Raw genomic sequence first — 26,712 nt, forward strand, 5'->3', positions numbered from 1 at the left:
GAACTAAAACTATAAAACCTTTGGAAGAAAGTGCAGGAGTAATTCTTCATGATCTCAGATTAGGTAATAATTTCTTAGATTCAACACCAAAACAAACAAACAAACAAAACACAAGTAATAAAAGGAAAATTAATGAACTGGACTTCATCAAAATTAAAATTTTTGTGCCTCAAATGACATCATTAAGAAACTGAAAAGACAACCACAGAGGAGAAAATATATGAAAATCATACATCTGATAAAGGACTTGTAACCAGAATATAAAGAACTCTTACAACTCAATAATAAAAAATAAATAAATAAAAACACTATTATAAAAGTGGGCCAAAGATTTTAATAGACATTTCTGTAAAGAAGATATATGAATTGTTAATAAGCACAAAAAAAGACCCTCGACATCATTAATCATTTGGGAAAGGCAAAACAAAATCATAGCGATATCACTTATAAAGAAAATGACTTTAATAAAAATAGAGACAATAGCAAATACAACCATCCCTCTGTATCCATGGGGGATAGACTACAGAACTCTCCACGGATAGCAAAATCCGTGAATGCTCATGTCCCATAGTTAGCCTTCTGTATACTTGGGTTCTGCATCTGCGAATTCAACCAACCATGAATTGTAAACATAACACCTGATCTGCAGTTGGTTGAATCCTTAGATCCAGAACCCCTGGATATGGAGGGACAGCTGTAGATTTTATTGAAAAAAATCCACATAAAATTAGAATTGAGCAGTTCAAGCCCATGTTGTTCAAGGTTCAACTGTATTGGCAAGGGTGGGAAGAAACTGGAAAACTGGAAACCTAATTCATTGCTAGTGGGGATGTAAAATGGGAAGCCACTTTGCAAACAGTTTGGCATTTCCTCAAAGTGTTGAACACAGAGTTCTCACATGACTTGTGAATTCCACAAATAGTTATGTACCCAAGATAAATGAAATTATAAGTCCATGCAGTAACCTGTACATGGATTTCATAGCAGCATTATTCATAATAGCTGAAAAGCAGAAATAATTCAAACAACTCTCAATACATGAATGGATAAACAAAATGTGGTATACCCATAAAACGGAATATTATTCAGCAATAAAAAGGAATGAAGTACACTTTAAAAAGTATATCTGTGAGCTCATAATGGTACTTAAAATACGTACACAAACATGCATAACTAATTCCCATTGGTGGTTGGTTAGGCATCATCTTACTATTCTGAAAATTGATAAAACAAAATGATAAAAATTACCTTTTTTCAAATTGTCAATTTAGCCTAATTAATATTTCTTATAATGCTATTTTAATGAAATACAATTTCAAGATATTTTACACCAAACCTAATATATTAAAAAGTTGTAGGTTGTATGTTTGACAGTGTTACTCGCAGTTCATACAACTAAAAATCAAGTCAACAAAGTTTGCTTTATACATGATACAGATTCTAATATGGTAAATAATATTTACTTTTTCCTTCATAAGTTTAATTTTTCCTTCTCTGAACTTTCCGCCTTGGTTTCTTTGTTTTGTCCTCCGTGGATTTAACCACTCATAGGAAATACTAATCAATCCCACTGAAAAAAAAATTGAGTGCTAACTGGAAACAAATTTATTCACACATGCACGAATACAGACACTTGGGGGACAGTCCCTTATCCTTATAAATAGCATTAACTTTAAACCTGAAGTCTTCAGCAAGATACTTTCTAAAGGCCCTGAAAATCAATCAGTACAGCAAAATATCATCATGTCATTAGCAATGACATACATTAGATGAAAGCAAAAGTAAATATCAATTTCTACCAAAAGAGAAAACTGATAAAACAATGATCTTAATGATTGCTTGATGTTGAATAAAAATGAATAGGAATTAGAACACTGTGGACTCTTTCACCCTTAAATTTTGCTTACAGCTATAATAGCTTTAACAGTGTAATATCTTTTTGTAAGAAAGTATATGTATATGTAAACATATATTTTTTAAATGCGAAGCTGTATTGAAGGCCCTCATTTGACTTCCAGGCCAGTCCCCAAATCTACAACTCAAGGCTGCAGAAACTCAAGTTTCCATTTTGTTGTTACAGAGAAATAGCACAAGGGAAAGACCAGCCAGTAGTGGAAGTGGTCAGTGCATCTGCCATCCCCAGGTGCTGTCTTGGTGAGACTTGTCAGTCCTCTCCGCCTTGTGCACTGATGCCGAAGACTCCCCTCTGACCAGACCCTAGTCACTTGCCAGGCGCTCCCCATCACGGGGAGTTACATGGCAACTGATCCTCAGGCTCAGCCTGCTGTCAAAGCATTCCAATTTTTAATCGCTACATGACTTGTCAGATTCAATATGAACCACATGGCCACAATTAAAACCTCTCTAATAATGAGAAGGCCAAAAGAAAAGGGGGGAAACTCTGAGCATGTTTCCTGTCACTGTTCACATTCTGAAACCAAGTTTGAGAAGACCCTTCCACTGAAATTTGTGTTTACATGTTGAGCAACCAAATGGTTATTCCCTTAATCCTCACAACAAAACAAATGCTTGCATCTGCACTTACTGAATATTTCTAAGATTCTGGCTGACTCATAAAGTATATTTCCACTATGGAAAAGAATCCATCTCCTATGATTAGGGAAGAAAGCAGCCAAACTCCAGTTCCAGATCTGTCCACCACACCTGTCACTTCCTTACCTACTGGGAGACAGTCTCTTCTTGGCTATATTTAGCTGGAAATGCTAAAGCATATTTTAAAAACCCTTTATAAACTCAAGAGAACGAACTTTATTTTCCTGAAAATGTTACCCGAATCGCAGTTTTAGTTATTTCTCCCCCAGAGTTTGAATTTTGAATTTCCACAGGATTGAGAATTACCATGAAAATGGAAGGCAAATTTTTTACTAATTAAAAATTGAAATTACTTTACTCACAGTTGTGTATAGATATGGACCCTATGTTTTAGAACATATATAGAAGAGATGCACCAAGTACTGTTATTTACTGGATTCTGACGAGGCTTTTCTATGCAGACAAAAGTCACATCAGCTAAGAGACACATCAGGCTATTTGTGGAAAGGGTCTAATGGCATGGATGACAACTGTAGACAGCTTATTCTAATTCTACAGTGTCTTCCACCAGTGTTTACTGAGATTGAGTAAAGAAAAAATTAGCCTTGGAGGTCCTATGTGGAGTGAATACCTTGGCAATTTAGACATTTCTCTGTCTTAATTCATTAAAATTTAACTTGTATCCTGGTATCTCAAGATTTTTTTTGTTTTTCCGAATATTCATTTGGGTGTCCTTTTAGGTTTTTATGTTCTGAATAGCATCAAGTAGCAAAAAGCTGTGATTTCATCCATTTTTTCTTTTCTTTTCTGTTCTGTTCTGTTCTGTTCTTTGTGGTAAGAACACAATGTGAGATCTACCCTCTAGCAAATTTTTAAGTATACAATACATGACTGCTGACTATAGATACAATGCTATGCAGCAGATCTCTAGAGCTTATTCATCTTGCTTAACTGAAACTTTATGCCACTGACTACTAATTCCTCATCAAGAACTTTGTTATGGAAAGTGTGAGCTAAGTAATCAGATCCTAGAGAAAGCACTAAATGTGTAAGACTCTTCATTACCAGATCTTCTACATTGTGGCCATGTGTCACAATCCCTCAGCATTTTAATGACATAGGATCCAGGTTGCCATTAATCTCTTTTGGAATTGTGAAGCATGTCTTACCTACATAGGAAAGCTCAACTCTTTATCTTTTAATCAAGAAACGAAGGAGTAAATTCTACCTACCACTTTTCTTTCTACTTGCTATAGGCTTCTCCTGGACCAAGGAATATCTTGAAAGAGGAAATCTAAGCACACTTTTTTAAATACCAAAATTCATATACAACTTCAGATTTTATTGAGTAGAAGTATTAATATTTGTTAAAGCTCTACCTCATTTACCAACACAGGACTATGGCTTCCTCTCAATACTCAATAGGCTTCTGGGGGCATCACCGTGTCTTATCAGTCTTTGTTTCCACAATAGGAACACTACTTACTCAGGCACACAGTAGGTGCTAAATAAGTGATTAGTTGCATTAAACTTACAAGGATAGTAACTAATTTCTATTAAGTCAATAAAGAATCCCTGTCCCAACAAATTGTTTTCCCTAACAACTTTCAAGTTATATATATGTTGAGTCAGTCAAATTCTTAGAGTTTTTTCTTTATTCTTTGTTCTTTCTTTCTTTTTTGTTATCAACTAGAATGAATATCATGTAATATCATGACCCTTAAATTTTTCGACCCATTACTCTACTACAAGCCATACGAAGTTTCAGGGTCTAGTCAACTTATTAAGAGAGAACGGAACTATCCCTTGCCCAGAAAACTGAAAGCTTTAGAATAGTCACCATTTAAACTGGACACTGAAGTTGATACCTTTAAAGCTGAAATCTGTTCTTTTAAATTCCACTCAAGCATATTCCAGTAAAAAGTAGCATTTGATGATATTGTACTGAAATTCCCAATTCTGGTATGACCACTAAAATCTTAGTCACATTTGAATTAATTGGCTATTTCTCTCCACTTTGATAGTAAAACAAATGAACTGGTTATGGTATCACACTATCAATCCACACCAGTGTTTATACTTCTACCTCAACCATTTTAATTTTTACTGCAAAAATTTAAATACTAGAGTTTGGGGTTATGTATTAAAGGAATTAAATTACATTCACTTTTGTATTTACCCCTCTTTTATCTTTTAGCATGGTTTTGCCATTTACCTAGAAGAGCGTTTTGCTTTGTGTAGACCTTTCTTTATACTTCAGGCTGACTTGGAGCTTTGATGCTAACTCGAGGTGATCCTGCACAAATCTTAGTCTGCTTTACATCGTGTAACACAACCCACTCAATTCACCATTGAGATTGATGAACAGTGCTACAACAGTGTTAAAATTTACTTCTATGTATTTTAAAAAACCTTTTAAATTTAAATTAAATTATAACTCACAGGCATACCCATGAAATGTCCAAAGTATACTCTTCAGGAAAATAGAATCTTTTTTTTTTAAATTGTTCTTTTCCATAATAGCATTTGATTAATTTTCAACACAACTTTGCTTTTATTTCCAGATAATATGAGAGGGCCTGACATCATTTCACAGGTTATTTTCTATGAAATATTTATAACCTATTGATAGGGTTGTCAGATTTATTAATAAAAAATATAGGACACCCAGTTAAATTTGAATTTCAGATAAACAATGGAATTTTAAAACTTACTTGGGATATAGTTTCTTAAAAAATTATTCACTGTTAACCTGAAATTTGAATTTAACTTGTATCCTGTTCACAATCCTATTTGTTGATCTTGATGAAAAATGTATGTTAAAATTTTCTTGTAAAAATAATTCTAGAAATAAGAAATAATGATAGAATAATTTATCACATGACATGATGAATTATTACATAAAGTCAGATATACTGAAGGCTAGAGAATATCTGCCAAAAGTAGAAGATGCACAAAGTAAAACACAGTTTGGGGTGACTTAATCCCTATCCCATTGTCATAAAAGTACTCATTAATTGAGGCTCTATGATATCTCAGGAACTAACTATACTAATTCCAAATGTAACCAGGGCAGCAAAAGTCCTTTCCCTTCCCAGAGGAAGGCTAGTCTAGAAAGAGACTGAGAAAGGGCATCAAAGGGAGGAGGTGGGAGGAAAACATTCCCCACTGAAATAAACTGAAATAAACCAGAGTCCCATAGAAGGATGGCTGCTTCCAAGACAAGAGCTGTAAGGGAAGATTCAAGATGAGCCTAAAATATCTGTGGTACCAGAAGTAAGTACTGAAAAATGTAAAATGTCACAAGGATCCAGGAGCCAACATGAAAGGACTCCCGTAGGCTCAAACAATAGTAATGTGTTAGAACTCATTAAATAAAATTTGATTCCGTGAGTCTGCTGATAATAACTGATAGATGATGATAGGTAGATGATAGATAGATAGATTAGATGATAGATAGATAGATGATAGATAGATGATAGATAGAAAGAGAAGGAAAACTTGCTCTTTACAGTGAGGTGTGACTAATAAATATAGAAAGTATGAGAGAATCACCATTTTGCAACCATCATTGTAAAAACTGATTAAAGAAAGAATGAATGGATAATAAATTGGGGGTGGAGGGAGGTTAAATGAGATTCAGAATAGTTACATAATATTAAATATCTTCCCAGAAGTTATTTTTATACTGATCCTCACGAATACACTAATTCTTATTATGTGAATTTGCCTGTTCCCTAAAATTCATTTATACCCCGAATTCTCAGTCATTTGTAGATATGCACAGAGGGATGAAAAACCTGCGTCACTTGTGCGTTCTCATTTCAGCTCTCACTGTAAACAAGCATCTTTTTCAAGACATGTGTAGTGTCAGGTTTTTGCATTTTTGTGCTTTTCATTGGTTAATTTGATTGTTTGTTGGATTTCTGCTGTTTAAAATAGTTTCAAAGCACAGCAATGATTGCCCTTTCTGGTGTTCCAAAGCATGAGAACTTCGTGACGTGCTTTATGGAAAAAATATTATGTGTTAGATAATCTTCTTCAGGCATGAGTTGCAATAAGGTTGGCTATAAGTTTAACGTTAATGGATTGACAATATAAAATTAGCTGTCTTTAAAGAAAGAAGAAAAATCTCACATAAAACATGATCAGGTATTAATTGTTTGATAAACGTGTGTGACTAGAGGCATATGGGAAACTAATCCAGGAGTTCCTCTGGCAGCAATGCTCAGTATCTCATAATTCAGTGTTTGCAGCAACTTAATAGAACATAACTACTGTGAATAATGACATTTGACTATAACTACTGTTGACCTGAAGCAGATAAACTGCCAAATATTTCTCTAGCAAGGATGGGTTTATTTGGGATCAGCAGAGAATTGCAATTCAGGGTCTGCAACCATGGTAAGTCATGTACAGATCCCTGAAGAACAAAGGCAGGAGACAGTTTTATAGGAAGGAAAAGAAAGTTGAGAAGGCTATTGTAAACAAAGAGTCCATGGCCTTCCGTGGGCTGAGTCCTTGTTGGAAAAGGAGTCTTTCTTCTGTTGGGCTATGCAATTGTCACAGGGAGTAAGAGCTCCCCCTTCTGGTAGCCCAACTCTCATTGAGGTTTCTGTTTATTAATTTTTTACATATCCCCATTTTGATCAAGGTCTTTCTCTGAAAGCATCACTGATCAAGAGTCAGCTTTTCTAGTTTTAGTGGTATTTTTGCCCCTCAGTGCCAAGAAGGACCTTTCCTGAGTGTAGTGCCTCTTATTGAAGGGAAAGGGCACAAACTGGAAACTTATTTGAGGTTACATTTGAGTAACAAGGAGGGGTAGGAGGGAGAATTCTCAGGAACTTGTTATCCGAACTCCATATGTTATCAAGACCATAGACTTTGGATATCATTTTAAGTGTTATGTCATCATCAAAGGTTTGGCAAAAATAGTTTTCCAATAAACCAGCTCCAGTAACTTGGGAAAGCTGTGTCATCAGATGTCATCTGCCTCAATTCTGGGAAATCTTAACTTTCAGGTCACCAGATGATGTGTAGGTCTAGCCAGTGTTCTGCACTTTCTTTACGTGTGTCATGTGAATCCAAGAGTCTGTTCCTTGCACTTTGGCAGCATAAGCGTTGGTTAGCAATACCTGATAGGGGCCTCTTCAGTGAGTTTGAAGAGAGCCCTTCCGGAGGTGTCTTTTCCAATAGACAAAATCGCCAGGTTGCAAAGTGGGATGCTTAAGATCTTTATCTCCTGAGAGCACACTGTGAGAAAATTGCTCCACAAAAATATGATTAATAGAAGCAATTAGGTCTTTGCAATGTTGGATTATCTCTCTTTTTATCAGTTGTGGGGCAAAAGAGGCAGAAGACAAGTGCTTTGGGCATGCTGTGAATATCTCAAAGGGTGATAGATTTTGAGTTCTAAAAGAGGTCGATGTAGGAGGACCAACAGCAATGCTTTGGGCCAAGGTATTTGGATGGCCTCTACAGATTTTGCCAATTGAGTCTTAATAATGCTATTAATGTCTTCAACTAAATCAGAAGATTGAGGGTGGTAAGTGCAGTGACAATGTTGTAAAACTGGCCAAACAGCACAAACTTGTGAAAGTACCCGGCCAGTAAAATGGGTTCTTTAATCATTGTGAACTTTGAGAGGAGTTCCCCAGGTGGGACAATCTTATCCAAAAGGACTTTAGCCACAGAAGAGGCAGTAGCATATCTGCAAGGGAAGTCTTCAGTACAGTGTGAAAATATATAGACCATCACTAAAACATTTATATTCATGAGATGGAAGAAGTTGTATGAAATCCATCTGCCTGACTTCAAATGGTCCACTAAAGAGTTTAAAATGCCTGAAAGTAGTATTAACAGGCTTCTCTGGGTTGTGTTTCAGATAAACGGCACAATGAAATAGGCACTTTTTCCAGCCTTGGTAATGATTCCCCACCAATTCTGATTCATGAAAGCTATCATTTTGTCAGTAGGCCAATGGTTTAATGTGTGTACAGTGGTGAGGAGTGGCGATTTTAGAGTCTCTGGTCGAACTGAGTTGTTATTTGATCCAAGCCAGAGCTTTCTCTTTTTATCAACCCAACAGTTGCTGAATTTTCAATCTTGTTTTTTCTTTTCTGAGGCCAATTGTTGGGCTTCTCTAGCCAGTTTTTCTAAGATATTATTTGTGGAAATAATGCTTTGGACCACAACAGAGGTTTGGCTGCTGTTGGTCCCTTTAAAGGCAGCATTACTTGTGAAAAGGACAGCAAGGTGATTTCTTTTAGTTTCCAAAGAGTCAAGTTTAGAATGCCCTGGAATCTAAAGCATAGCTAAAAAGGACAGGTAAAAATATTGAATCCAATAATTCCTGAGCATAGGGACCATTGGCGGGGGGGGGGGGGGGGGGAGGGTTAAAATTTTATTTCCACTGCAAGTAAGGAAGTTATGTTGCTTCCATATCATTCCAAAATCAAGAGCTACACAGAAAGCATATTTACTCTCAGTATAATTATCGGTAGTTTTGTCCTTAGCTAAAGTACAAATGCCTGTAAGAGTGTATAATTCAGCCTGTTGGGCTGAAGTAGTCATAGGTAAGGATACTGCCTTAACAACATCAGAAGGATTAGCAAAAGCATACCCAGCACAATGTCCACCAGTCGCCCTTTAAATAAGAACTGTCAGTGAAACATGAGAAGTCAGTGTTACTCAGAGAAGTTTCCTGTAGATCATCACGAGGAGTCCGGAGGAGGTCTATGGGCTTTAAGCAGTTGTGAAGGACTTTATCAGTGACAGAGCAGAGTAGAGTGGCCAGTGTGTTATTACAATGTAAAAGAGTTATCTGAGGAGCAGTTACCAAAAAGACTTCATTGGAGGTGAGACAGCTGAATGAGGCACAAAAGTATTTGGGGGGGTGCCTACACAGTTTTCACAGTGGTCTTAACCAAAAGGGCGGTGGCCATAATGGCTCTAAAGCCCTGTGCCACGGGGCTCAGTTGCTGGCTAAAATAGCCTATGTGTTGATTTCGGTCCCAGTGATTTGGGGTGAGTACCTCAGGGGCATTCCTTTCCTTTTCATATACAAGGAAAAAGGGACTCTGATAATCAGAATGCCCAATGGCAGGTAGGTTCATCAAACTCTCCTTTGAGGCCTTGAAAATTATCTCATCCAGTTCTTCCCATACAACTGGGTAAGGTTTGTTACTGTGTAGTGAAACATAGAGGTTGGGCAGTAAGAGAGAAATTTGGAATTCAGTTTCAGCAATACCCAGCTAGCCTCTGAAAATCTTAGGGTTGGCACTTAGTTTTGGATTTTGGAAAACTTAGGACACCATCAAGTCTATCTGGACATAGGCATAACCCTCATTTTGATATTCGATGCCCTAAATATCAAACCTGGGTTTGGGCAAACTGCAGTTTTTTTTGGCAACCTTATGTCGCTTTAAGGATAAAAGCTTTAGCAAGTAGATGCTGTCTTCCCATAAAGAGGCTTGAACAGGAGAGCAAAGAAGCAAATCACCCACGTATTGCAACAAAGTAGAACCTCTAAGGAGCTTTATACCATCCAGATCAGCCTTCTAGATTTGAGACAAATAGGAAGGACTCTCAATAAAACACATTGCTGTGCAGATGAATTGTTTTTCTTCCCAGGAGAAGACAAAAAGGTATTGGCTAGTTTCACCAAATATAATACTAAAGAATGCACTGCATAAATCAATTACCATAAAGGATTTACTTCCACTGGGAATGGATGTTAGCAACATATGAGAGTTATGAACAACTGGGTGTCATTGGATAACACTGTTGTTTATTGCTTGGACGTCCTGGCCTTCTCTGTTCTGGGCTCTCCAGCTCTCTTGCTGGTAAAATGGGAGTGTTACAGTGGCTAGTGGAATAGATAATGAAACTTTGAGACTTATCATCTTTTATTATGGGCTTTATGCCTTGAAGGACTTCTTTACTTAAATGGTATTGATTAATTCTGGGAAGAGGTTTTGAGGGATCTATTTGAATCTTGATAGAAGGTGCGCTGTGAATTTTGTGAACAAGGGTTGGTGATTTCGTCCATCAAGAGGGTGATAGTTGATTCAATAGTGATAAACAATCCATATTTCCAGAATCAGCTCCAGTACCGTCAGATATGTAACAGATAAAAAATGCCAAAGTGTCATTTAACTTGCCTGATGGGTTTCTTTGATAACTGTCAAATTCTAGAAGTATTTCCTTCTTTTGGGAGAAAGAAATTCTGGCATGATACTTCTCTAAGATGTCTCAACCTGATAAATGGGTAGGGGCAGAGGAGCTAATGAGAAAATGGTGTGTATCTCCCAAAGGGCATAAACACATGGGAACAGATTCAGAGACAGAACCTCTTGAGGTTCGTTACACGGCCCCACTATCTGAAGTTCTTTAGTACTCTGAGGCAAGGGCTGCTTTACAGTAGAGGGTTGAGCACCAAGAGTGTGGCTCAGGTGTCAATTAGGAATGGAAGAGATTAATCCCCAATCTGGAGAAATGTTTCTCCAAGTCAATTAAGAGAAAGGATTGGGAGGAGCTCCTATAGTTCCTCAGAGCCTTGTCATTGAGAATTGGGAGGACTTTGGAAAGGCTGGTCAGAGGGCTAAAAGTGCTTAAAGCATTTGAATTTGTAACAATCTCTTTTCTAATATTCTGGCTTTCTGCGATAATAAGGCTTTTTCAATGAATTTTCAGAGAATAGTGCCTTCCAAAGGAATAAGCTGAAGGCTGAAAAATAGGCACAGTTTCAGTGAAGCAGCCCCTGTTCCTGAAGGAATGGGCTGAAGGCATTTTCAGCCAGCTTTGGTTGAAAGAGTCTGATCTCAAAATCAGACCGAAGTGCCAAATGAGTATTTGAATATGGCACAAGGTATTAACCAGAAATACAAATCCTTACAATAGATTCCAAATAAAACCTGGAGGGCTTTGAATACAAAAAGTATGTGAGCTTGGATCCAGGAGACAGATGTACCTTCAAACTCTAGGATCAGTGAGAAGGCAGTAGGTGACAATGGGCTCAATAGTGGATACCACACCTCTTTGCTCACCAGTCCTAGAGCCTTTGGAGGTCTTCTCTGATCCTGTATGGGCCACCAAAATGATGACCTGAAACAAATAGTCATATATGTATATGAGCAAAAAATGGGTTTATTTGCAATCAGCAGAAACTTGCAATTCAGGGTCTGCAACCATGGTGAGCCTTATACATGTTTCTTCATGGCCAGGGAAGGAGAACTCTTTTATAGAGGGGAAAAGGGACTTGGGTGAGCTATAGTAAATAAAGAGTCCATGGCTTTTTATTGGCTAAGTCCTTGCCAGGAAAGAAAAGGAGTCTTTCTTCTTCCTGTTGGGCTCTGCAACCATTGCAGGGCATGAGAAGTCTCCCTTCTGATCTCCCAACTCTATTTAACTGAAATTTCTGTTTATTGTTTTATATTACCAAAGGAGAAATAACAAACACATGGTGGAGATATTGGACAAAGGTTTAACCAAATAACCCATATTACTATCACTAATAAGGAGCAAATGAACCTCATGGTCCACCAGATGGTCTTTATACAGTATTCCAGCCCAAAATATTTAAAAGTTGAATTTAAAGTTGAAAAAAACACCAGAGAGCTCAGGGTGAAAATGATTTTATAAAACAATTGACCTTTGTTATTTGAAAATGTCAATGACTTCAAAGTCAAAGAAAGACTGAGGAACTCTCGAGATTAAATAGACTCAAAGAAGCATATAAATGCATTGTGCAATTCATCAAAAAATTCTGTGCCAAAAAAGCTGTAAAACACATTAGGAAAACGGACTTTATTAGGTAAAATTTTATATCAATATTTAATTTCCTGAATTTGATAATTGTACTGTGGCTATGTAAAAGAATATTCTTGTTTTTAGGAAATACTTATAGAAGTGACATTGAGTAAAGAAAAGTGTGTAACTTATGCTGAAAAGACTCAGAAAAAACAGCATATCTCTTTATTATCTATTTATCTATCTATCATCTATCAAGAAAAACAGAAAGTACAAAGTGGAAAAATATTACAAATAGTTGAATCTGGGAAAGGGGAATTATTTGTACTATTCTTGCAACTTTGCTTGGAACGATTTCAAAATATGAAGTTTTAAAGAAGGAGGAGGAAAAAGCTTAAGAGAGGGTGTTGTCAGAGGAGTCCAGAGAAGAAGTAGTTGGCAGTGTCGAATGCTGCAGAGGTAAGTAAGATTTGGGATTTAGGTTAGATTCAGCAGCAGGGAGTTTCTAGTGATGCAAGTTTCTATAACAGTAGAGACAGAAACCTGCTTCTCATGGGTGCAGATAAAGTGGTGTATGGAAATACAGACACCAATTTCTAGAATTTTAGTTGTAAAGAAAAGGAAAAACAATATAGTAGAAGCTGGAGTGAGAAAAGAAATTACGTGGTATTTTTGTTGTTGTTGCTTGTTTGATTTTAAATTGGAGAGGTGCAAGCATTTTTAAATGGTCATGGGGACCCATCATTGTCCAGTGAAAGACTTGAAGATAAATGGGAAAGAAGTAATAATTGAGAGAAGGAGGGCTATAATGAAAGGTAGGAGATGGGATAAAAAGCAAAGATAGAAGGCAATTTTTAACTCAACTTATTTAACTGGAAAATGGATCTGTTTAAAAATTGAAATGATGTTGTTGACATCTTTTTAAGAAAAGCCTGAATTTATTAATGCTTTTAGATTATAAAAGGGGAAGTAGTGTGTTAATATAGAAAACATGTTTTAAAAATAAAGGTAGTGCAGTACCTGGAAAAAAAAAACAATGATTTATCCTTAGTATTTTGGTATCTTAAAAAATAAAGGGATATTAGTTACAATCATATATCTTAGCATCTTTTCTTTTTCCTCTACAAAATCTCCAAGTCCATTCTCCAAATTTTGACTCTAGATCTGGGTCCATGTTTCTAACTGCCTTCAGGAGTCATAATTTTCTTCCCCAAACCAGATTCTTCTTTTTTTAAGTACCTAATTGATGTGAAAAATAGCATAGTACATTTAAAAATATTTTGATAGACAAGGTTTGTTTTCCATTAGCTAGTAATTGCATAAAGCATTCTTTCATTCTTTCAGGAGGCTGTGGCAAGGAGTCATGCATCCCAAAGAGAAGAAAAGTATCACAGTTAAATAATTTGGGGGCTGTATATCTAATTGAGCATTTTTGGAGTAGCCTAAAAAACAAACAATGCTATTGTAAAGTGTATCTTAAAGTCTCATTAAATGCTAAGGTAATAATTAAAATTTCATCTTCATAATTAAAATATTTAACTTAGGTGCTTGTGTTCAACCCGAGATGAAATTGAACAAATGGAACGACTTTGACTGCTTTTGACACTAGATTTGCTTGCATCAACTCAAGAATAGCCCCAACTAACTTTTTTTTTAAAGTTTAGGCAAATTACAGGTTGTAAATACTAACCAATAAGCAACTCTTACTGAAAATGGTAAAGTTGAATTCAATATTTTTATTTCTGTGGGAACAGGAGGGAGAGGTAAAGGGAGATAAAAAAGAGAGAGGGTTGTGGGGATAAGTATTTCTGTAGGAAAAAATGGAAAATCCGTTTTTTTTCATGCTATTATGTACCAAAATGTTAGTTGACTGTTAACTCTCTGCTTATTCTTCTTTGAATTGTTGGAACCAAAACCATGTGACATTTACTCCACAGCTTCTTTGTATGCTACATTTTTTATTTTCTTTGGACAAAAGCCCATGGCAACTTACTTGATAGGGGCGACAAATACATAAGCTTTTAGAATCTCAGAATCTATCAAATGTAAAGAAACCAGATAATTTTAGCATTACACTAGAATAAGCTGTGTTTTTAGAAAAAAAAATTTTTTTCTAAATTTTTTGACTACAGGATCATAATTGAATAGGCAGTTCTATGAGACATCGTTATAATTTTTTTTTTGTTATTTCTCCAAGATTGTAAAAACATGTACGGATAATGTTAATCTTGCTCCTGAAAAGTCGTAGTATTCTTTCTATCTTTCAGCATCTGGGATTACTAACATTTGTGAAATCACTTCACAAAGTAATTAGGACATTAACTCCTGGGGCAAAAACAGGAAAGTTTTGAATATCTGAGTAGATCTACCCCCGAAATCCTGTTCATTAAATAACGGTGCTTTGTAACAAGTTCATTTGACTGTGGAAATGTGAAAAATGTGTTACTGTGTGGGTCATTTTAAAAACCATAATTTGCAAAAATATGGTGTGAGTTGTAATTCTTTCTAATTAAAAACCAGGCAAGCCCTTAGGTGGGAGTCACAGTGAGCTGCTCTGAGTTTTTCCCAAGCCTCACAAAAGAGAGAAGAACTGGCCACTGCTTGTGCCTGCCAACGGTGCATTGTTCAAGGAATCAAAATAAAGAGGCAGAGGGGTCAAGGGTTAGGAGCTCATATTTCCACTCTACATGACCCCGTCTTGGGCTGGGGGTGCTCTTGTCATCTGTTTCTGAAGGTCTCTCAACATAAGACTCTCCTCCACCCCTTTCGGGAAACTCCCGTGTAGACGATGCTGCTGATGAATGCAAAGGGCTCACAGGAGACCTTCTTAAAATTCTTTGGACAAAAGAATCCTCAGCACGAAGCCTTCAGAAGAATACCTGCAGACATCACTGTCTTGAGAATATAGTGGAAGTATCGGGGTTTTCCACCAATTCCACCTTTTTTAGAACGTATCAAATAACTTGATGAATGGTATGCCACTTTCTATTCTTGTTACAGGCTGTCACCAGAATACTTAAACCTTCACACTTCATGTAGCTGCAGAATATGGGGTTGATTTTTATTTTTATGTTATTTTCATTATTTCAAAGTAGAATTAAGTGACTGTTGGGTTGAATCCCAGAATTGTATTTAGTCTACAAATAGTGGGGGAAATTATAGTCATATTCTAGCAAAGAAAACTGAGATGTATAGGACAATATTTATCAAAATCTGACCAAGTAGAACACAAGTTATGAATGGTTTCCTTGTGACATTGTAGATACCTGAATAAAAAGCACACAGCAACGTACTTCATTCAAACCCAAACCTTGTTATTATCACGTTCTCAATGGCTGCTTTGCTAGAAATTTCTCAAGGGATTATAAAACATATTACTGAAAATCTAAAAGTGCTCTTAAAAGATTTCTTTTTCTCCAAATACTTTTATGACAGTGAAATTAAACAGTCTGTGGCTATTATTTTTTCTAGTGGTTTAGGACAGTGAAATAAGACATAGACTCCAGTTCTAAGAGCTATCTGGGGTCCAATTTCTGGAAACCCTAATGTCTAATGCCTAACCTACAGCTGCACTGATGAGGACAGTGTTTCTTCAGTTCTACACTGTTTGCGCTAATGAGCCTACAGAAAACTAGGAATTATCAGTTAAAGCCACTGTTAAGCTGCTCCCCTCACAGTATATCAGCTACTCGACATTTCTTACTATCCTGCAATTCAATATAGCATTTCTCGAAATGGCTGTCTTCTAGTTAACACAGAAATTTGTTGTGGAGGAAGGAAGGGAAAGAGGAGAGGCCAATTTGCCTATGATGGTGAGTGTAACATGCCTCCAATCCAAAGTTGTAATTTTATAGAGTGATTTCTATCAAATGCCATCCTTTTCGTCTGTCTACATGGAATTTTATAGAACTATTCTTTACCAGATATACCTTTTCCTCCCATTTTCTGTGCTTACTAGCTTTCCAGAGCAAAGAGGTTTCAGATTTCCTAACCTGTGCAAATCACAACTACAGACTGTGAGGCAGTTTTGACCAGACTAAAGAAAAATAAGCAAAAAGAGTGAAACACTTATTTTCACTAAAATTTCATTAAATTCAAATTTAGATAACCAGGAGCAAGACAGTTTTCCCCTGTTTTATGAAAGTGTTTAACCTCTGAAATAACCATTGCTGTGGAGGAGTAATGTATGTATTTGGGGAGCACAGAAACATTTCCTAGATAAACTGAATTATGATTTAGTCTTTATTTCTGAGAGATGTACTGCAAACTTTCAGGTTGCTGAAAAACTAAAGGGAAGGGTTAACAAAACACATAGCAGAGGAAAATAAATGAAAACAAAATTCTTTTTCAAAATTGTTTAGAAGTCTTTGCTTATTTTCAGGGTCCATTACTCAAATTTGAAGTTTCAACTCATGTCCTCTTTTTCCACTTAAATGGTAGTTTGATCACATCCAGCTAAATGTCCTTTCTGCCTTTTCTGCCACCACCTTCCCACCATTCTTCCAGCCTCCCTCACCCCCCACCTGCATTTCTTTCTCTCCTGTTTTTCTATTGTAGGTTAAGTAAGTGGCGGTTCAGTATGAGGTGTTAGAACCTGAATGCCAGGGTGAGATTTCGTGCATCTTTCATTTACCAGCTCTGTGAGCACACACAAATTAATTAACCTCTCTATGCTCCCTGTCTTCATATGTAAAATGGAGATTGTAATAACACCTACACTATAGGGTTGGTAAGTGGGTTAAATTACTTTAAGTAAAGTATGGACCATAGTAAGCACTATATTATGATTAGAGCCATTTGCATGCAGGCGTTTCCATATAAGCTCCTTGAAGACAGGGGCCAGGTTTTCTTTTTCTTTTGCAAAAAAATTCTCCGAATTACTTTGTTCAGAGTCCAGCAGTCATAGCTCTTCAATGAATAAGGAATCAAGGGAAAAATAAAAGTGAATACATTGCTGTGGTTAGAAGTTTTGTTATTAGACAGCATTTGACTCCATCTGAGTTGGACAGAATTATTGCTCTGCTCTTTCCTTTTTGCTTCCATTTCTCCACGGCTTCTGCCTGGAACACATTCAGCGACCTGTGTGCAGCCTAGACCCTAAGCCAGAGCACAACTTTTGAAGTTGGTAGGACTTCTAGAGGGAGGCAAGAGGCGAGGGATGGTAAGTGGGGATTGACACAAGTAATATATATGCCCTAGTACATTTCTATATGAATTTCAATGTGAAAACCTACAATGTATTCAAGATCTTGGAACGGATTCTCTGTAATATTTTTATAAGTAAAAAGACATTTGCTTAAATAAAAAGTTTAAATTTGGAAATAAAATTACTTGTTTCTTATGGAGAAGGAGCTAAGGTTTTGCAGAGAGAAAGGGTCAACTGCTTTGCACCTTTTGAAACGATCTTTAATTCTGCTAGGGAATTGAGTATATGAATAGGTTTAAATTTGAATATAGACATGATATCTGGCACAGATATTCTTTATGTTGGGTGCCTTTGTTGGCAGTCACTCACACCACCTTTATCGGTGAACCTTGTCATATTTATGTGTTATAATCACTGCCTTGACAGATTTAGATAAGCACCTGTAGAGATTTTTAAAAAGAAATTTGCTCCCTTTATCTGCAAACTGCCAGCAGCTTTACTTTTAAGCACTCTTGCTTTGCACAATATAGGTTATTAGTTTGAAGATTTGAATTAACAGGATGTTAAAAATGTAGAGATGGGTAGCTGAATGCCAGTAACTAAACTGAAGAAATGCACCATTTTCACTGCACGAGCTGGGCTGGCAGCCACTGGCCCCAGGAGTTAACAAATGAACATGTTCCTAAAGATTGGCTTCCATTTTAAAATGCGGTCCCCAGCCAATTGTCTAGTTTCATGTATCAGTGGCAATCGATTCCACAATTAAGGAAGACCATGATAATTATTTGACCAGCTATCTGGTTTATTTGAGATGTCAACAAAATACCTTTTATGAACTCCAGATTGACTTTCTGCTTTGCAAACGTTAGCCCCTGTTTACTTGTTAGCTTTGATGACACAAACATTGCTGTATCAAATTGTAGAAAGCAGCTCCTTGCTCAGGAAACCCAAGGTAATATCATCTAGCATCTTGGCATTCTCCCGAAGAATTAGTGCCTAGGGGAGGCAAAACAGAACATTAGTGAGGATTAATAGAATTTTTGAGTAAGCCTTCTTTTCCCTCCTCTCTCTGCCCCAGCTTTTATGTGTTAACCTTCAAATTATATTAGCATGTTTTTTTGGTGTGTGCTGAATTATTAAAAGTGGCATATTTTTCTATATCTAGCTAGTAGATTATTTATGGTGGTGTCACATTTTTTCCAACAGCCACACCATATTTAAATTTCTATACTTTAATATTGCCATGGTTTAAATGCCAAATAGATAAGAGATGATACATCTTCTAAAAAGATGTAGTTTTTCCAGGTACATTGATTTAGTAGCTTTGCTGACTATGTCTGAGGGCCTTTAAACCATTGTCATACATTTCTGGGAGTTGATAAGAGATAGAGGAAGAAACTCTTATAAAGAAGTTTTCTGTCACCTCACAAATAGTGGGATGTTTTGCAAGTAGTTTGTTCGTGTCTGTCTCTAATAGATAATGGACTTGAACCAGATGATTTTGTGAGCTGCTCCCACATTGGAATCGTATTAGACACTTTAACTACCAGGAAATCTGAGGCCCTACGCCTTGCGGTTTGACTGGAGCTAGTAATACAAATTGGAAGGAAGGATGGGCATTTTAAGTGACGTAAAGCACTCTGCATAAAGAGCATGAGATATAAAATAAAGCCTATAAACACACAGTTCCAATGAGGTTACCATCCTCAACAATATATTTCTTATACTGCCATCTGTAGACTCCAGCACTCCAAGACTTCATGCAAAGTGGCCATAAAATGGATTGAATAAACATACTCTTGGAATCATTTTTAAGAATTAGGCAAGGTGAAATCATTGTCATGCCCAATGCTTTTATTGAAAGAAGATTATCTTTGTTTCTAGCTTGTTAATATGATCACATTCCGAAGGTACTTTTTTGGGTTGCAAATTGCTCAGAGAATCAGTGACATTCCAAAATATTAAAAATTTTCTGTCTAAATATATTAACTCCTGCCTTTAGTTAACAGTCTATCAGTTATCTCACTACTCCCTCTTACACTGATAAGACTGGTGGAATCTTTTTCCTAATTTAATTCAACCAAGCCATGCCAATGCAATTGTCTGATTCCCAAGCCTTTCAGTTAGCGGTGGAACTGAAATTCTTGGTTAAGTTAGAACTATTATACACATAAAGTGCCATAAATAACAATTCATTGAGAAGAATGTGGTCATAAACATAAAGAATATAATATAAAAGACAGTTTCAAACATATGTTGCTTCATTTCTGTTCAAATAGTCTGGATAGCCTGTTAAGATGCTCCAACTTCCTGTAATAGAGAGTGAAATGAACATTTTTCTACAAAATGTGTCCCTCTTGGTTATTTAATGTAGCAGAACAATAGCAAAATAAAATACCAGCAGAATATCTGATAATTTTTTATTGAGGAAACAGGGAAGTTAGGATGAAATGTAGGACTCTTCAAGTTAACAGGAAAATACACTTATAGCTTTCAGGGCCACCTTGAGATCTTCTACCATTTATCAAAAAGTCTCTTCAATTTTCAAAAGCCCTCTTTGGACCTCCTGGGACTATAAACAAAGGCCATATTGTATCCTTGGCTGAAGCTTGTTAAGTGGTTCATGAATAATACTAAGTGCATCCTCCCCATAAATCTCCTTGATGTAGCACTACTGTTACCCAGCCACAAACTTCACTGACATCCATCATAAACTCAGAGATGGGAGATTTGCAACATGCATCCAAATAACTGGTTCCAATGTCCCATCGATGGGATTCTCTTGAACACTTAAAGTCAGAGAACAGAGAAATATTGGCACTTTTTTGTCTTTAGTGCAATGAGTTGAAAACACTTCTAATATTCTTTGGACTGATCTTTCAGAACAGTAATTCAAGGTGATGAATCACTGGCACATACATTTGTAATAGCATTTCGTTCAGAGTAACTGGAAAGAATTAAGTGTTGTGAAGACTCTCTCAGAGATCCTGGGCTTTTCATTTTTTAACTTTTTTTTTTTTTTTTAAAGAGAATACCACAAGTGATGTCTTTAGATGTCTATCTAAGTTGGTAAGAACCTGGAGGTGTTTCTTCTAATGAAGAAACATTTTGGGGATCTATTTGTAGCAACTAAAAGAAGAAATAGAAAGTAGGACCTGATGCATCCCAGGGATGTTTCCTGTGGAGAGGAAGGGTAAATTTAAGGTAAATTACATGTTTAGAGTCCCCCTGTGATTAGCAGGATTTAGTGGTAAGTTCAGAGTCACTTGAAGGAGCATTTCTTGTCTTTTTTCTTTCAAGTGTATTTGTAAAACTGTATCGTTTCAACAGGGGAAGGATTTATTTAATATCTCACAATGGACTCTTGATTTTCAGGGCAAGCATAAGCAATGTCGGGCACTTTCAATAGGTCCAAGAAGTGAAAGACCATGTAAAATGTGTTTCATCCACTGTTCTGTGATTTAGATCTACTAGGGAAATATTTTAATATCTACAGTAATAATTCAAGTAACTATGGGTAAAGTTAAATCTATCCTTGAGTTTGTTAATGCTTGCGTAGAGAATGTGACTCTCTGAATGCCTCAGTCTTAGTACCTCTTCACAGTGAATGTATCAATATATCAAGCCATGGCTATTTATTTAGACTGTGTATCAGCCTCCCATTGTAGATGCATATGAATTTTGTTTAATTCTTCCAGAAGTGAGACACTATAGCTTTTTGGCTTTTTGATGTACTATAGGCTAACTATAATATTTTAGAGTAAAACAAAGAAGTCTTCAAAATTTAGTATGTTCTTTTTAAAACAACGTAAAATGACAGGGTGCTTGCTAGCATAAACCAAGATCATTAGATTAATCAGCTGAAAGTAATTTTCTTGGTGGCAAATATTTCCAGAACTGGGGGGTTCAAGAGGCTTAGTGGAATTATTTAAGAACCCATTTGAAACATGGGAACATTATTATTACTATTATTCTTACAGTTGTTCACGAAGAGAATTTATGAGTGCTAGAAACTAATACAGTGCTCCTTTGGATAAGTGGTTGCATAGAGGAATATTTTTAGTTCAACAGATAGTAATTCTCAGGCGTTTTCCCTCACACAGAGCACAAGTAGTGATTAGTACTTAATTTAAACAAATCTATAGTGTTTACATAATACCACATAAGAAAAATATGTTTTAGAAGATTGAACACTTTTTTGTGTTTAATACAATACTTTATGGAATCATAAATTAACTAAATAAATTATACAATCATAAATTAAAGAACCATAATTATACCCTCCAGTCCCCTTCCTCCCAAAGAAAAACTTGTTCAGGGGAAGTCTTCTAGACTTATGTTCATGGGCAATGGAGGTCATATTTTGCATCATTGGCCAAGTATGTCAAACTTGACTTGCAATGTCAGCTGCATTCCAAAAGAAAAGAATATTCTGTTGATACAGCTGTAGCAGGGTGTGCTTTTCTTCCTACAGATGCAATTGTTTCCTTATTGAAAGTAACAAAGCTGTGGGAGATAATGTCCTCAACCCAACAAACTTGAAGCATATATCTAGTATATATCTAAATATTAGCAAAACAAAAATGAACTATTTGCTTAGTGCATTTGTCGTCTTGCTATTTTGTGTGAATGCATGTACATGCATAAGTATCTATGTGTACTTGCATTTGTAACCTTTGGTAAGATTTTTGCCTGGAAATGGTGATGCTGTCAGTAAGAGCTCTATAACTGGATAGAGTTTATTTTTCGTTAATAATTGCTAAAAATTCACTCTTAGAAAGTTTTCATTGTGCTAAAGCAGGGCATGGCAACATTTCCTACAAAGGTCCAGGTAGTACGTAATGTAGGCTCTGAGGGCCATCTCAGCTCTGTTGCAACTATAACAGTGTTGTCATAGTATGAAGGCACTCTTAGACAATATATACATGAAGGAGTATGACTGCTCCAGTAAAGCTTTACTGATGGGCAAATTTAAATTTCATACAATTTCACATGTCAAAAAATATTATTCTTTCAGTTTTGTTTCAACCACTTGAAAATGTAAAAACCATTCATAGCCAGTGAAATGTACAAAACAAAAACAGGCCCTGGGTTGGATTTGGTCCGTAGGTGGGAGTTTGCTAGATCCTGTCCTAGGGGAATGTTTGGACAAATATTTACTCCATAATTCAGCTCATTATATGTTAATTTGATGTAATATTTGGTTCCTCTTGAAGAATCAAGTTTCTATGTTTCTTAATACTTAATGATGTCAGAGATTAATAATTAGCATTGGTTTTTTGTTTTGTTATGTTTTGAGATAGATGGGGGAACAGAGGAGGCAAGCAGGGAAGAAGAGATGAGGAAGTAAGCTCTTTGCACTAAAAATATAAAGACAAAATCACCTAAATTTTTGTTTTTCCAAAGAAAAGCTGGCGTTTGATATTTGACAGTCTCTCAATAATGGTGTTGCAACTTTCAGACTCTCTAGAGAAACGCAAAAATGACGCCTTCCCTAAAGTGTTCATTAGTGTGTTACTTTTGTTAAGAAAATTAACATAACCTGAACAAAGTGAAGGCTAGTAGTCAGCATATTAGTTCTAAAAGTGTAAAATTGAAGTAAAAGCTTATTTTCTCAAAAGAGTCTTAAAATATGATGACTATGTTGATAAGAAAGAGGTTCTTAATAATTATGGAAAATCATAATGAGCATTAATATATTAACTCTAGAAGGAAATCTTGATAACATTGTTTTAGCTTAATGGTCTTAAAAATTCAATTTCGTGGACTGAATATTTCACCACATTAAGAAGTCGGTATATATATTTAAAGGTATGATAATGTTTTGTGGTAAAGTTAATGAAAATAGACTATGTTTTAGAGATGCATAATAAAATAGAGATGAAATAATAGGATTTCTCGGTACTTTTCAGAATTCCAGGTGGGGAGATGAGTGGGCATATAGTTGAAACCATAAGTGGATAATTGTTGGAAGCTGAGCGATGGGTCCCTAGGGGTTCATTATGCTACTCTTTCTATTTTGGCCTAAGTTTGAAATTGTGTGTGTGTGTGTGTGTGTGTATAGCTATACATATATATGTATACATATGTATACAGATGCATGTGTATGTATATATATATTTATATATGTACATAAAAATAGTATATATATATACGTATGTATATATGTACATATATAAGTATATATATAAAAAGTATAAATATATATTATATATATATATACACTTATAAACATCCCCTCAGAGTTTTTATTCTTAGAAATGTCAGTAATAAAGTTGAGTTTAACTTTGCTTTTAGTTTAATTGAGGCAAAATAGCTTATTGAGACACTGATCTGTATTTTGCTCTCATAGCTACAGATATTCCCTTCTAAACCTTTTGTCTAAACATAAACAACATTTCAACATTTGGGGTTATCTTGACACAAAGTTAGTTTTTAAAAATGTTATTTATTTACTGTGTTTATTTTTGGCTGCATTGGGTCTTCATTGCCGCACTTGGGCTTTCTCTAGTTGCAGCGAGCGGGGGCTACTCTTTGTCGCAGTGTGTGGGCTTCTCATTGCCCTGGCTTCTCTTGTTGTGGAGCACAGGCTCTAGGTGCTCAGGCTTTAGTAGCTGCAGCATGTAGGCTCAGTAGTTGTGGTTCACGGGCTCTAGAGCCCAGGCTCAGTAGTTGTGGTTCATGGGCTTAGTTGCTCCACAGCATGTGGGATCTTCCTGGACTAGGGCTCCAATCCATGTCCCCTGCGTTAGCAGGTGGATTCTTAACCACTGCACCACCAGGGAAGTCCCCACAAAGTTATTAATAACATCAGAAAATATCTCTCTTAGTGAGATAATATTTGAGCAGGATTGCATGGTAAAAGGAGATCCTAAGGATGGAAGAAGCAGAAATAGACCCTCAAGATCCCAAGAAGGATGCTGAGGAATCATGGAACTTGGAGCAGACCAGGTGAGGAAAATTTGCCAGGAGACTCCAGCAGGAGGTTTGACCAGGGGTTGCTGGTGCAAGCACTATGGCCCTGACACCAGGGAGTCTGTAGTCACTCAGGTAAACCACAGCAGGTTATGTCTGAGTCAGCCCAGACAAGAGTCCTCGAATCTGGATAGCAGAAAGGACAATGGCCATGACAGCCACCAATATGGACTGTGAGCCCAGTGTCCCCTCACCAAAATGAGCCCCATCTTATAATTTTGCCACAACCCTAGAAAAAAAGGATTGCCCTTTCAAGCATGATTATTCCTGAATTTCTTCCATCCATCCAGGTGGGGTCTTGGGAAAGATTTAATTGGTTTAGAAAAGAAAAATGATATTTTTTTTGGATCCAAGTTTCATAGAGAAATTTTTGTAATAGCCACAGGGGATTTAAATGTTAAAATATGAATGATTATATATTGAATCAGTTAATAAATGTGCACTGTATTTAGAGTCTCTTTTGTAATAATTGTATCTATTGTCTTCAGCGGAGTGTGTCAAAGGAGTTTAGGGTATGGACCTGGAAGTTAGACATACACATCCCTTGACAGTTCTGTGACCTTAGGCAAGTCACTCAACTTTGCTAAGCCTCAGTTTCTTCCAATGGAAAATAGATATCATTTTACCTACCTCATAGGGTTTTTAAATTACATAAATGTGATAATTACATGCTGCAGTTAAATTTTTTTTGCTTTTTTGTTTTTTTTTCAGTTAAATGTTTAGTATAGTTGTAACATGGAAATAATATTCAATAAATGTTCATAATTAATATGAATACAAATGTTATCAGTTTTTCTATTTTTAGCATTGTATTTGAAAATAATGCATGGGAATAATAAAAATATTGTGTACAGTCTTGTAATATTTGCCTATCCTTCACATCAAAAGTTTTAGTGTGCAGAAGCCACTTATAACAATGGTTACTGTTTTAAAGAGATTAGTTTTACTCTCTAAATGATATGACAATATTGCTAGTTATTAATTCCTTAATTTTGTACAATATTTATTAACCTCATATTAAAATAGATGAGTTTAACTAATTTAAAACCACCCTTACCTACTCTCTTCCTGATTTTTAAAACATCAACTTCCTTTCTCTCTCTTTTCTTCCCTCCCTCCCTCTCTCTTTCCTTCCTTCCTTCCTTCCTTCCTTCCTTTCTTCCTTCCCTCTTCTTCCTTTCCTCCCCCATCACTCCTTCCTCTACTTCTTTTATTTCCTTGAGAAACTATCTTGATGTGTATTCTTATCTATAAAGAGTATGCTTTGAAGAGTCATTTTCAACCTAGGGATGTTTATCAGAATCACATGAGGAATTTTTAAAAATACAGTTATCAAGGTACCACCTCAGTCCCAACTGATCAGAATCTTCAGGGATTGAGCTCAGGCACATGTACTTTTATGAAAACACACTTGATTATAAATCATTCATTTTAACTTATTGATAGCTTTTAATCTATAGGATGAAATATTTCTTTAGCTTAGGATTGTTTTCTTTTATTATGTCATTAATTATTTTGTGTGTGCCCATTTTTTTTTTCACTCTGGAATATCTGCAATTTTAAGCTTGATCTCCTGTTCTCTTTTCTCCAAATCCATAATTTTCTTTCTTGATGTTCTGATTTCTGTACTTTTCCTTCATTTTACCAATAAGAGTGCACTGAATTCTCTTCTTTTTAACCTGAAGATGATGGCACTGATAGGATTGTTCTCGTTTGAGAAGGATGGTTAAATTATAATTCCCAATATATAACCAATATTAAATTATACCTGAGAATTGTTTTGTCACTGTAGTTGCCATATGATAATTCCATATTTGAATGAGACTCTATAAGTAAAACCTGTAGAATGCAAAATCTTTTTTACATAGTGGAATGGAGGTGGTGTGATGGTATTTTATTTTTTATGAATTAATGCGTATAGGAGTAACTGAGGAGACTTGAGGGCAGAATTTCCAGGGGGTTAAACTTTTCAGGGATTTGTGAAGTCCCTTTAGAAGGAATTCATCTTCTGGGAAGAAAGAGACCAAGCATACAATGGATTTGTCATGGAAGGCAGTGAAAAATTCAGATATTTACATAGTCTTCCTTTATTGACTACTCCAATTGTTTTCCTCATTTATTTCATTTCTTCTTTACTTTTTTTTCCCCCAATATACATACCTTTGACCATTAAAGCATGTTAGCCAGAACCGTAGTGAATAGAGGCTGTAACTATAAACTTTTTAACATTTTGAGAATGCACAACTCAAAGCATTCAATACACTGAAATTCGAAAGGAGGGGGAAAGT

The sequence above is a fragment of the Hippopotamus amphibius genome, chromosome 6, assembly GCF_030028045.1.
Source record: "Hippopotamus amphibius kiboko isolate mHipAmp2 chromosome 6, mHipAmp2.hap2, whole genome shotgun sequence".
NCBI classification, from domain to species: domain Eukaryota; kingdom Metazoa; phylum Chordata; class Mammalia; order Artiodactyla; family Hippopotamidae; genus Hippopotamus; species Hippopotamus amphibius.